Genomic DNA, 12,726 nt, shown 5'->3' on the forward strand with positions numbered 1-12,726 from the left:
TGTAATAATATCACCCTGGTTTGTCTCGGCGAACAGCTGCTGCACCCACACACATGAGCCAGTGTAATTAAGAAAAGCCTGACCCTATGCTTATTTGAGGGTTGAGGGTTGGGCGTGGAAGCCAGGCCTGGATAAGCAGGATATTTTGATCCCAGACCACAGTGATCGGTTCAAGAATAGGTAGATGGTCTGCATTTAAAAGGAGACTTTTATTATGGGAATTGATTGAGGAAAGAATCACTTAGCTCATAGACTATAAGCTCAGAGATGCTGTTGGCCATATATATTAGTCTGTATGAAAGGTACAATCACACACATAAAAACAGCTTAGAGATGACAAAACATAGCTTTGTCTGCAGTCATTGTTTAAGACTCTGGATTCTTATGTCTGAAACTAGACAAGACACTAAGTTTTCCTATTGCATATATTCATAAATTCCCTATGTTTTGTTCCTGTTATTTACAATGACAGATTCTGTCATTCTAGTTCCCTGGCATATGGACTACTTCACCTGTAAACTCCTGTGCTTTTCCTCCCACATTTTCTGACTTAACAGCCTGAGTTAAAACTGACTTCCTTAGGGGCGCCTGGGTGGCTCAGTGGTTAAGTTAAGCCTCTGCCTTTAGCTTAGGTCATGATCTCAGGGTCCTGAGATCAAGCCCCACATTGGGCTCTCTGCTCAGCAGGGAACCAGTTTCCTCCTCTCTCTCTCTGCCTGCCTCTCTGCCTACTTGTGATCTCTCTTTCTCTGGCAAATAAATAAATAAAATCTTAAAAAAAAAAAAAAAAAGCTGACTTCCTTAGACTTTTTTTTTACCCTCATTGTCAAATCTGAAGGGAAAAACCCAATGAGAGGTTTGGAAAAGTGGCAGGGGCAGACCTGCTGTAGAGGTCCCAACACATTATACAGGACTTAGGGGGCTGAGGTGAGGGAAGGTTGGGTAGAACTGCATTACACCTCAGCCCTCCAACTCTAATGGGCTCCCACCTCTTCAGGCACCACCAGCAGGATTCACAGTTCTTTCCTGAGTGATGTTTTAGAAGTTTCCTGAACTTGCTCTCTCCTCAAATCTATCCAAGTATCTTCACTTGGGAGTCTGGGTTGTTGTAGGCACTTCCCACCCCTCCAACGCGGATCCAATCCTGTCTTCGGAGAGGCAACTTTAGTGGACCCCAGCACAGGCTGAGGGCAGATTCATGCGGCTCACATGGCACTGACCTCCTGGGGCTTGTCTCGCTACACAGCTTCATAGCCTTTGGTCTAACGTGCTGCCATAATGATGTTCACCTGGTAGTTCCCATTTCTGCTCATGCTCTTCTTGGGGGGAGGGGGGTTCACCATGGTGTTTGGAGACACCCTCCAGAAAATCTTTTGCAGCACTTCTGGGATGAAGACCTCACTTTCCTGGAAGAGGTTATTGAGGGCAAGCAGGGCACACAGCTCCTTGCTGTTTCTCATGGTCAGGTTTGTGAGGGGTGATGCCTGGGGCAGCTCCAAAGATTCAGATTTGGCCTTGTCTCCTTTCCATGGCACCCAATTCACGTTTTCCTTTGAAGTTCCAGAGAGGGCTAAAAACACCTACCCTTCCCTCCAGGGGAAGAATATAAGTGTCTCAGTTTCTCCAGGGTCCCTGAGATCCACCTTATTTTTTGGCGTCCATGATTTATGCTTTGTCATGGGGCAAAAAGGCTGGAATCGAAAGGACAAAAAAAAAAATTCCACCTCTTCTCTTTTAACAGAAAGACCACGTTCAGATTAGAGTATTTTGCCACCACTGTCAAAGCAGAATTTTAAAAAAAGAAAAAAAAAAAAATGGAACGTCTAAGACCTTGTTTCTCTTCTCCCGCTTTCCCTTCTAGAAAACTAAGTTTTCTGGCTGTATTTTCCTCTCTGCACATGCCAACCAGGCCTCAGTGTGGGAGGACGGAACGGAATTGGTCACATGGCTCCTTTAATGCTATTTCTTTCAAACCATAATGCCACGGACTCAGGAGACAAGGCTTAGGTGGTGGAGAAAACGCAAAAGTCGAGCAGCTAGCAAGGGCCAGCCACCCTGTGATGGAGGGCATGCTGGAGCCTGGGGTGGAAGGCAGGGGGACGGCCGTCTATCTGCTCTGGGGCAGTAGCCCTGCAGGGCGATGACCGAGGCGGGGGCAGCTCGGGCAGCTCCCTGGACTGCGCCCACTCTCACCTGTCGCCGTGGCCCCCACCGAGGAGACAACTCCCGTCTTCAGCCGCTGCCGCCTCAGAGAACAAAGCTGGTGGGGAAAGTGGCTACAATATTATCACAGCCTTACCTTCCTCATTATATTCAGAATACTATAAAACTTCATGGTTTGGCTTCAACTTCTACTCCTTCTTTTCTCCAGTTGTTCAAATACCTTCCAGCCAACCTGGAATGTTTCCACTAGCTCTTCCTTCATCTAAGCTGGTGGTTATTATTATTGTTATTATTATTACTATTAATGCACTATTCATTCTGCCTGAAATGTACATCCTCTCTTTCTGCACATGGATAACTCCAAGTCCCCTTTCAGACAGCTGCTTAAATGCCATTTGAACAAGACCGTCTATAAACCCCTCCCTTAAAAGTTGTTCTCCCTGTTAATGTATATTATTGCATCCTATTCTTTTCCTTCATTGCATTTTTTACAGATTTCAGCTTTGGATTTATTTCTGTTTCCTTGTTTAATATATTTCTAAGACAACAAAAACTATGTGTATTTTGTTGAATGCCAATACTAGATACTCCAAGAATGGTATGTTGAATGGATTATAATTTTTTTTAACAAGGCGAGTCCTACACAGCTCAATTAAAAGGAAAGATGAAACACATTTAAGTTAGCTTTTACTCCAAAATTTATATATATATATATATATATATATATATATATATATATATATATATATTCATTCTAGTAAGTTAGCCTAAGGCTGGTTAAACAGACCACTAAAATTTGGCAGTAGCATGCTAATCCATGCATTTTAATTCTAGCAAAATTGTTAGAAATATTAGTTCATTTGGTTATGCTGTTGTCAAAACTTTGCTAGTGTGCATCAGGTTAATGTTCTGTAGTTTCAAATGACTATTTGCATATCTCCACATTTATCCTGACTATTCACACCTGCTTTGGACCATAACCAAGGTGACCTCTGCTGACAGAACCTAGTGGCTGACAAAAGAACTAACTAACTCATCATTCTTCCTCTCTCTCAACACAGTGGTGCAAATACTCTCCAGAAAGGTCCTCCTTATTTCAGTATTATATGAAACTATCTCATTCTAGTATATTCCCTGTTGTCTGTCCTCTGACTTTTCCTCAGTTACATAAATTCAATCATTTGTTTATTTTTTGAAAAATCTGTTATAATCTAGTGAAAGACTGGCATCACAATTGATAAATATAAACTTCTTTTCAAATAATTAAAATAATTTTTCAAAAATTTAAAAAATTGACTTTTGAAGTGAAATCATACATGAAAAACAAAACAATGAAGTCCCATTGACTTTTAATGGCCTAGAAACTGCTTCAAATACAAGCATCTATGGAAAAATCAAAAAATTTCCACTATATTTTTTATGCATATATCTCATTAGTAGCACAACAGTATTTTATTTCACTATTTGGGGATTCTGTATTTCACTTACATAGAATGTAGTTTCATTCTTTTTTTCATTAAGTTCATTCCCTAGTATTAATAGGTTTTGTATACTAGTTTAGAAACAGTTTTCTACAGGAAAACGCATTCTAAATAACAAGCAATTAATTTATTAATTCTTTTGTACTGCAAAAGACATGTTTAAGATTCTTTGGGGGGAAAGTCATTTAAAATCCAACCTAATCTTCATCATAAAGGAACTCAAGATGAATCCTAGGATCTAAGGTTTAAGAACACATGATATACTGTTGAAGAAAAAGACTTAGATAAGAGTTTAACAGAAGTTAATTTATTGATGATGTTTATTTACATTTAGGCAAATATCTAGTACAACACTGAAGAGGAGATATAAGTAACCATGCATGTATTGTTCCTGATTGCTGTAAAAAAAAAAAACTCTGAACATATTGCCAGAATATATGATTTGTAATAGTATTCTGAGAGGTGCCCACTATCCCATTCTTGTTTACAATTTTTTTTTCTTTAGTTAATGGGTACTAAACTTCATAACATGATTTGGTATAGTTATCAATATGATGAGACTGCTTTATTTTCTCCTTAACTTGTTTATGTAAAAAATATATTAATAGATTTCCTTATATCAACTACTTTTTGAAGTCATGAGGTTCCTTCATGAGGTCTTTTTCCTTTAATTCACTTATAGGTTGTACTTACTAATACTGTAAGACTCACACCTTTGCTTAAATGTGAAAATGTTCTTTTTTTGCATTCTTCCTATTGTTTGCTATCAGGGTTTCTGCTCAACTTGTAGAATTTTTAGAAGATCTGGAAAACTTAGAATTAAAAAAAGAACTCTAGCTTCCTTGAAGGGTTGGTAAAATTTATAGTTTCCATGTTACATTTACATATATATATATATATATATATTTTTTTTTTTTTTAAACTTGTGCTTTCCCCAACCTCACCTATAAGTTCCTTTAGCTTAGAGACCAGATCCTGCACATTTGTACTTCCAATACTTAACATAGACTTTGTCACATAGCGTATATTCTGTGAATTTATGTTCAGTGAATTAACAAAGTGATGCAGTTAGAGAATTCTTTTTATCTGGCCAAGTGCAAATAATGAAAGGAAGAGTTTTCTTTAAGCAGTTTTCTGAACTATAAATTTTCTCCCAAACAATAAGTGACTTTAAGATAAAATGAGCATATGGAAAAACTTTTCCTGTAACAATATTATTATCTGGGTGCTATTCCTTCAACTCACTCAAGCCCAAGCTGACTTTCATTCAGTTTTCATGAGTCTTCAATATCACAGGGTACAGCTGCACAATAAACATTAAAATGTTAATTTTGTCTTTGAGGAAATTAGACTTCAAGAGGAAACCTTAAGAAAGAGAAAACCACCAAATTTTACATATACGAAAAGGTGTAAAATGTTTTAAAAAGCCTGAAAATCTCTACCTGTGATCTGCTCTTTCAAAACAAAGGAACTGAGAAAGAGTGGAACTATAATGAATGCACATATACTTGTTACTCATATTTTGGAGATGAACCCTTAATGTTTTTTTTTTTCCATTATTAACAATTGAAAATTTTAGCATATTTGAAAATAAAAGTGTACTTAACATTCAAAACATCTCCTACTATATTTCAGTCTGAATTTTTTGTCTCTTTATTAAATGTGCTGAGCTCTTCATCCTTATAGACAATTTAAGCTCTTTCATGAATAGACTATGTCTCCTTTATCTTTATATCCTTTAATATCCCTAGCACTATGCCATTCATGAAATAAAACATTCTGTAAATATATTTGAATTTCTTTTTAAAAATTATAAGAAATGCTAATGTAAAACTATGACATTAAGAGACCACATTAAATAGAAAGTTAAAAAGATATACCAGAACCTAACAAACCATATAGGAGACACAGTTATGCAAATTTTAAGTAATATATTGTTCTCTCTATAATGTAAATGTTTCCATTGGCTTGTTTGTACAATGCCAAATATCACCTTTGTTATTGCCCAATACTTTTACTTCAAGCACTGAAGTATTTCTTCTGTAGATTTTTTTCCCCTGAATCAGAAGTTCTTGTAGTTGGAATTACTAATTTAAAACCACAGGGAGTTCAAAGTTTAGGTTTACCTAAATGTAAGACTTATAATGAAATGCTAAACATTAAAAAAAAATGTGAGAAAAAATTATAAAGCACATTGGCATGACAAGCGGATTTTAGGTAAATTAATGCAGATGCCAAGTTTCAGAACTTTACAAAACCCTTAAATAGACATTTTTCTTCTAGTCTTTTCTTTGGTGATTAAGATTCATTTTATGAAGATTGAAGTCAAGGAAATAAGTCACATATATACTTAGTGCTATTGAAGCATAGGCTGACAATCTTTCTCACTGTATTTTTCCACATTATAAAGTGCCCCAAGCATTGTAGTAATTTTCCCCCTTGGAATATATAAATTGCCTTACATAAACTCTGACTATTGTTGCTGAGTTGGGCTCTAGGATTTTCTCTTGGGGCATTATAATAAGCTAAGCACCTATATTTGTCTTAAAATTCATTGTCCAACCACATAAGCCTCCAGTGTGACAAATCCCATTATTTTATGGCTCTTTTGTCTAACCCTAAGAAAAAATTTTTAAAAAATCATTTTAGCGTCTTTCTACAGAGAAGTAAATAATTATTTTGGGAAAACACAATAGTCTTCATGCCAAATGGAGTGAACTACGTGTCTGTAAATATTTTTTTAACTTTCTATAGCTTATTTTGAGAGTTGTATCAGTTAATTTATTAGATGACTATTGTATGTTGGGCTAAGGATTGGCAGGCAGTAAACCAAGTCGTGAATAATGAACTGGGTGTTGAAAGATGTAAGACAAATGTTTTGTGGAGGAAGTAGGAGTAGAAGAGAGAATTAGATAAATGCAGAGGCCCAGGATGTACATTACTCAGGACATTCTGTTATTCCTTCCTTTCCTCTATCAGATGAACATGCTGAGTGAGACTGGAACATTGAAAGTAGTAATGTGTTCATGTTATAATTGTATCAATTGTTCACAAAGATGCTCTCCTACTGAGGAAGATGGATTAAATTAGGTTGCCTGTAATTTTTTCAGTGGTAAAGTGTAGGGAGAGTTCACTAGGAAGTAAAAAAGAATAAGAAGAGCTTGCAGAATTGAAAATGCTTTAAATAATTTGATTGTTATTTCTCTGTGGGTCTGGAGTCATGGTGTTGCGTAGAAAACACCCTATCTTACTAAAGCTGGACACTTAGAACTGGATTTAGGATTACACATTTCTTTCTGAGATCTTGAATAAGTGTTATAAAAGCAGAAGCAGTTGTCATGTTTATTTCTTCTTCTAAGTCACAGTGCCCAGATTCAGTAGGAGCTCAATAGATATTTGTTGAAGAAATGAATAGATGCATTAAAATCCTGACTATCAGTGGCATCATTTCTTTGTTTGGATTAAGACAAAAAGGAAGCAAAATGCTAGAGAATGCTGATATAAATTAAAAATTAAAAATTAACATTTCAAAAACTGTTTCTAGCTAGCAAGCTAAATCTTCCAGCTGGATCAAAGTTAAGTAGTAAAACCAACATGTGAAAATAGGGTTAGTAATCCAGTACAGGCAGAACAATTATGTGAATAACAGTATTATGACCTTTTTCCTTACTCATGTTTAAGAAACTATCAAATTGTATTCTGGCATGCACAGGATTAATGGGAGGATGGGGTGGCCAAAGAACATGGCAGTCATTACTGAATTTGAACAGTATGATAAAATCTCATACACCTTAGTATGTCCCAGAGCAGCACAAGTCCTAGTACTGAAAATGAAACATTAGTTGTAAAGCATTATCATTCCAGAAAACATTGTTACCATGAGGTTTTAAGAACCTTTAAATGGTTGATATTTAAAGAAATAATATTATATAGCATTATAATTGGGAGATACTTAATCCAGTTATGTACATACTTTCCAGACAAATGAATTATCTTTTGAGAGAGAACCTTAGTACATTTTAACGATAAAGTGAAATTAGTTATCTCTGTGTCACATTACACAGAGATTTCAAACACAAAAAACACGTTACCTGAGTGTGAGCCAGAAATTCGGTTTTCCAGACGTAGACCTAGATGAGAGCTGTAATTCATGTCATTTTATGACATTTCATGGAACATTTGGTCATTATGACATTTATGATGCAATGAAATAGGCCATAAAATGCTGTAAATTGTTGGGAACAAAAGACATTCATATTTGTGATGGGCATTTGAGTTTCAATCAAGACGTTAGTAGGTTAAATCAAAACTTAACTTGGAGTTGAATGTTTAAGTTTTAGTTTAACAGTGTAGTTCTTTACTTTTCCTTCCTCCTTCCCTAGCTCTTCTCAACCTTTCTCCTCTCCACTCTCTTTCCCTTGCTCTCCTTTCTTTATTAAACCGGATGAGTTTTATAGGACTATAAGTTAAAAAATAGAGAGGAATTGTTTTTCATATTTATTACTTCAGTATTTCTAGAGAGTTAAAAAAATTATAAGCATTAGTCTATGTGAATGGGAATAGCAAATCAAGAAATTGTAAGCTACATGAGGGTGCGTTGATTTGTATATATCTTGTGCTCAGGTAAAATGTGGAACATGCAGAACTTTTAATAGTAAGTGATGACTGTGTTTTTCCTAAACCTGGTAATATTATTTCCTAAAAACTTACTTTAGCACCTACTGTAAGGTTTTTTAAATGTCAGAAGTGACCTTGTTAAATTATGCACTAAATTAATACTAAAGGTTTTTTTTTCTCCCATGAAATAGATTTAAAATGCATAGCTATTCATTTTAGGAAGGGAAAGACAAATGTTTGCCAGAGAGTATTTTTTACTAACAAAGCTTGGCTATTCTTTTAAATCTTGTTACTTCATTGTTTAGGTTAGTACCTAGAAAGTCACCAGAATATCATTTGAATATTAAACTTTAATAAAAGATTCATTACCATCAAATTATTCCAAAAATGTAATCAGTCACAATACTCAATCAATGTATAAGTGCCCACTTGTAAAATGTATGAAGGCAGGTAGAGCATTGCTATTATTACCAAAAATACAACATTCCAAACTTGCAATGTTATGGCTGGTTCACAAATAAAAGATTAATTTCCTTGTCAAATGCATATAAACTATCCTACTTTCCAATTATTATCTACTTGCAAGAGCTTTATCTTTCACCATTGGGGTGAAAGAGAAGTTATTTGCCATACTTCCAATATTATGGAGAAAAAATATGAAATTATTTTTAGAAAAAAATTTTCCAATGTTATTTTGTAAGGTGTAGAATAATACAGTGGCACATAAATAGGTTCGTGAAAATACTCTTAATTTAAAAATTATACTAGTAGAACTACTCTCATTCAATGTATTTGAACCATGTTATTTCATTCCCTGTTTCTCATTTAATCTTGTGTGGTATTTGTGGTTGAAGACCAGAGTAAGTCATGGGGGGAAAGGCAAAAAAGGTTTATTAGGAAAGATAAATTTTATTTTTTTAATTTAAGATAAAATGCCCTGTCATGAGGAAAAGCGTATAAGTTTACAAAAAGATCCTCTCCCTTATTGGTTATACCGCCCGCAATGAAACTGTATCACTCTTAAATATTGAGTGGTAAGCTTCAAATGCTTTCACCGTCCTAAATGTCTGCAAGTACTGTAACTTAGTGTAGTCCTCAGGAGAACTCTCTGAGGATAGTATTACTCCATTTTACAGGTGGTGAGACAGACTTAAGACTCTTACACAAGGTCACATGGAGGTTGTTACGGAATAGAACTTTGAAACCACAGCTTCCCAGAATGGAGCACTCTCTGTCCTAACAAATAAGGTCAGGTTTGTGTCTTCCTTCTCAATCTGTGTATCTTTTATTTCCTTTTTTGCCATATTGAATTAGTAAGCACTTCCTGGACAATGTTAAAAATGAGTGATTTTGGGGTGGGGGGGCATTCTTGCCTTATACCAGATTGTAGTGGGGAAGCTTCAAAGCTCTCACCATTAAGAATGATGTTTGCTCTAGGTTGTTGGCAGAGAGCCTTTATCAAATTGAGAATGTCGCCCTTTATTCCTAGTTTACTGAGTTATTAATTAGTGTTGGATGTTGTCAGATGCTCTTTCTGCATTTATTAATATGATCATATGATTTTTTTTTTAGTCTGTCAATGTGATAAATCACATTATTTTTTTTTCTTTTAATGAATTGATTTTTGAATGTTGAAACACCTTGGCATATCTGGAACAAAACCCATTTGGTCATGGTATACAATTTTTTACACGTTTTTGGATTTGATTTGCTAATGTTTTGTGGAGGATTTCTGCATCTATGTTCATGAGAGATATTGGTCTGTAGTATTCTTTTCATATAATACTTTTGTCTGGTTTTGGTATTCAACTAATGCTGGCCTCATATAGTGAGTTAGGAAGTATTCCCTCTGCTTCTCTCCTTTGAAAGAGATTATAGAGAATTGGTATAACTTTTTCCTAAAAGTTTGGTAGACTTCATCAGTGAATCAATCTGGATCTGGTAATTTCTTGTTTGGAAGGTTATTAATGATTAATTCAATTCAATTTCTTTAATAGATATAGGTCTGTTTAGATCATCTATTTCTTCTTGTGCAAGTTTTGGCAGGTTATATCATTCAAGGAATTGGCCCATTTCATCAGAGCTCTCAAATTTGTGGGCATAGAGATGTTTGTATTATTCCTTTATGATCCTTTTAATATCCATGAAATCTGTAGTGATAGATATCCCTTCTTTCATTTATAATATTAGTAATTTGTATCTTTTCTCTTTTTCCTGGCTAGAAGCTTATAAATTTTATTGATCTTTTTTAAGAACCAGCTTTTGGTTTTATTGATTTGCTTTTTTGATTCCTTGATTTCAATATCATTGATTTCTGCTCTATGCTTATTATTTCTTTTATTATACCTACTTTAGATTTAATATGCTCTTCTTTTTCTAGTTTCCTAAAGTGAAAATTTAATTTACTGATTTTACATCTTCTTTTCTAATATATGCATTCAGTGCTATAAATTGTCTTAAAGCACAGCTTCCCAGTATCCCACAAATTTTAATAATTCTTGTTTTCATATTTACTTAGTTCAAAATATTTTTATTTCTCTTGTTGAGATTTCTTCCTTAAACCATCTGTCAATCAGAAGTGAGTTGTTTAATCTCTGTACGCTTTAAGATTTTCTAGTTATCTCTCTATTATAAATTTCTAGTTTTACTCTATTATGCTCTGAGGCTAGACCTTGTATGATTTCTATTCTATTAAATTTGTGGATGTGTGTCATAGTCCAGAATGTAGAATCTTGGTGAATTTCTCTACAAGGTTGAGATATGTATATTCTGCTATTGTTGGATGAAGTAGTATATATTTGAAGTAGTATATAATAATGCTAATTATATCCAGTTTATTGATAATATAGTTGCGTTCAATTATGTCCTTACTGATTTCTTTCTGCTGGATCTGTTCATTTCTAAGAAGGGGCTGTTGAAGTTTCCAACTATGGTAGTACATTCATCTATTTCACCTTTCGGAAAAGGTGAAATAGATCTATCAGTTTTTGCCTTTTGTCGTTTGATTCTTTGTTTTAAGAATTATTTGTCTTCTTGGAGAATTGACCCTTTATTTTTATGTAATACCTTTCCTTATCCTTCATAACTTTCATCCCTTTGCAGTCTTCACTGTATAAAATTAATATAGGCTCTCCTGTTTTCTTTATTATTAGTGTTAGCATGGTATAATTTTCTCCATCCATTTACTTTAAATATATATGTGTTTTTTATAAACTGTGTTTCTTGTATTTGGGTCTTTTTTTTTTTTTATCTACAGCCTCTGTTTTTTAATTGGTGTGTTTAGACCACTGATATCCAAAGTGATTATTGGTATAGTTGGATTAATACCTACCATATTTGCTACTGTTTCCTATTTCTTGTCCTTTTTCTTTTTTACACCCATCTTCCACACTTTTTTTTTTTTTTTACTTTTTTTGGTTTTAATTGAACACTTTGTATGATTCCATTTTCCCTCTTCTTTTTTTTTTAACTTACCAAGTAAACTCCTTTATCTTAACTTTTTTAGTGGTTGCTTTAGATTTTACAGTACACATTTATAACCAACCCAAGTTCATTTTCAAATAACATTATACCACTTCACAAGTAGTATTACTACCTTATAATAGCAAATAATCTTAATTTCCTCATTCTGATTGCTTTTATTCATTTTAACTATGTGTAAGCATACATAAAATATGAAGCCATTAAGTGTATATATATATATACACAAAAATAATTGACTACATCGTTGCTTTAATTATTTTGAACCAACTGTTATCTGTGAGCTCAATTAAGAAAAAGAAAAAGGTTTTATTTTATCTTTACTTATTTCTTCATTGATCCTCTTTATGTAAATCTAAGATTCTGACTCATATTATTGTCCTTTTCCAAAAAGAACTTCTTTTTTTTTAATGATTTTTTATTTATTTATTTGAGAGAGAGTGAGAGAGCGTGAGAGGGGGGAAGGTCAGAGGGAGAAGCAGATTCCCCACGGAGCTGGGAACCAGATGCAGGACTCAATCCCAGGAATCCAGATTCATAATCTGAACTGAAGGCCGTCACTTAACTGAGCCCCCAAGGCACCCCAAAAAGAACTTCTTCCAACTTCTTGGAAGGCAAGTCTACTAACAACAAAATCCTTTACTTTTTTGTTTGAGAAAATCCTATTTCTCCTTTATTTTTTAAGGAATAATTTTGTAAAGTACGGAATTCTAGATTGTTTTTTTTTTCCCCCTCTCAATACTTTAAATACTTCATTCCATTCTTCTGTTGCTTTGCATGGTTTCTGAGAAGTCAGATCAAAGTCTTATCTCTGTTCCACTGTTCCATTGTATTGATGTTTCAAAGTTTATTATTCAACAATTAAAATACAAATGGTTTGGTTTCAATTTCTGGTAATTAAGAATAAGGCTTCTATAATTCATAAACAGGTTTTTATGTGATTATAGGTATCCATTCCTCTAGCATGAATACCTAGGAGGAGGAT

The 12,726-nt window shown here is 34.2% G+C and overlaps 1 pseudogene; it reads right to left on the reverse strand.

Annotated features, from left to right (window-relative positions):
* Positions 1-953: 953 nt before the first annotated feature.
* On the reverse strand, positions 954-2,071 carry LOC116582146 (annotated as a pseudogene).
* Between the last annotated feature and the right edge of the window lie 10,655 nt (positions 2,072-12,726).

Source organism: Mustela erminea, chromosome 2 (assembly GCF_009829155.1).
Source record: "Mustela erminea isolate mMusErm1 chromosome 2, mMusErm1.Pri, whole genome shotgun sequence".
In the NCBI taxonomy this organism is placed as follows: domain Eukaryota; kingdom Metazoa; phylum Chordata; class Mammalia; order Carnivora; family Mustelidae; genus Mustela; species Mustela erminea.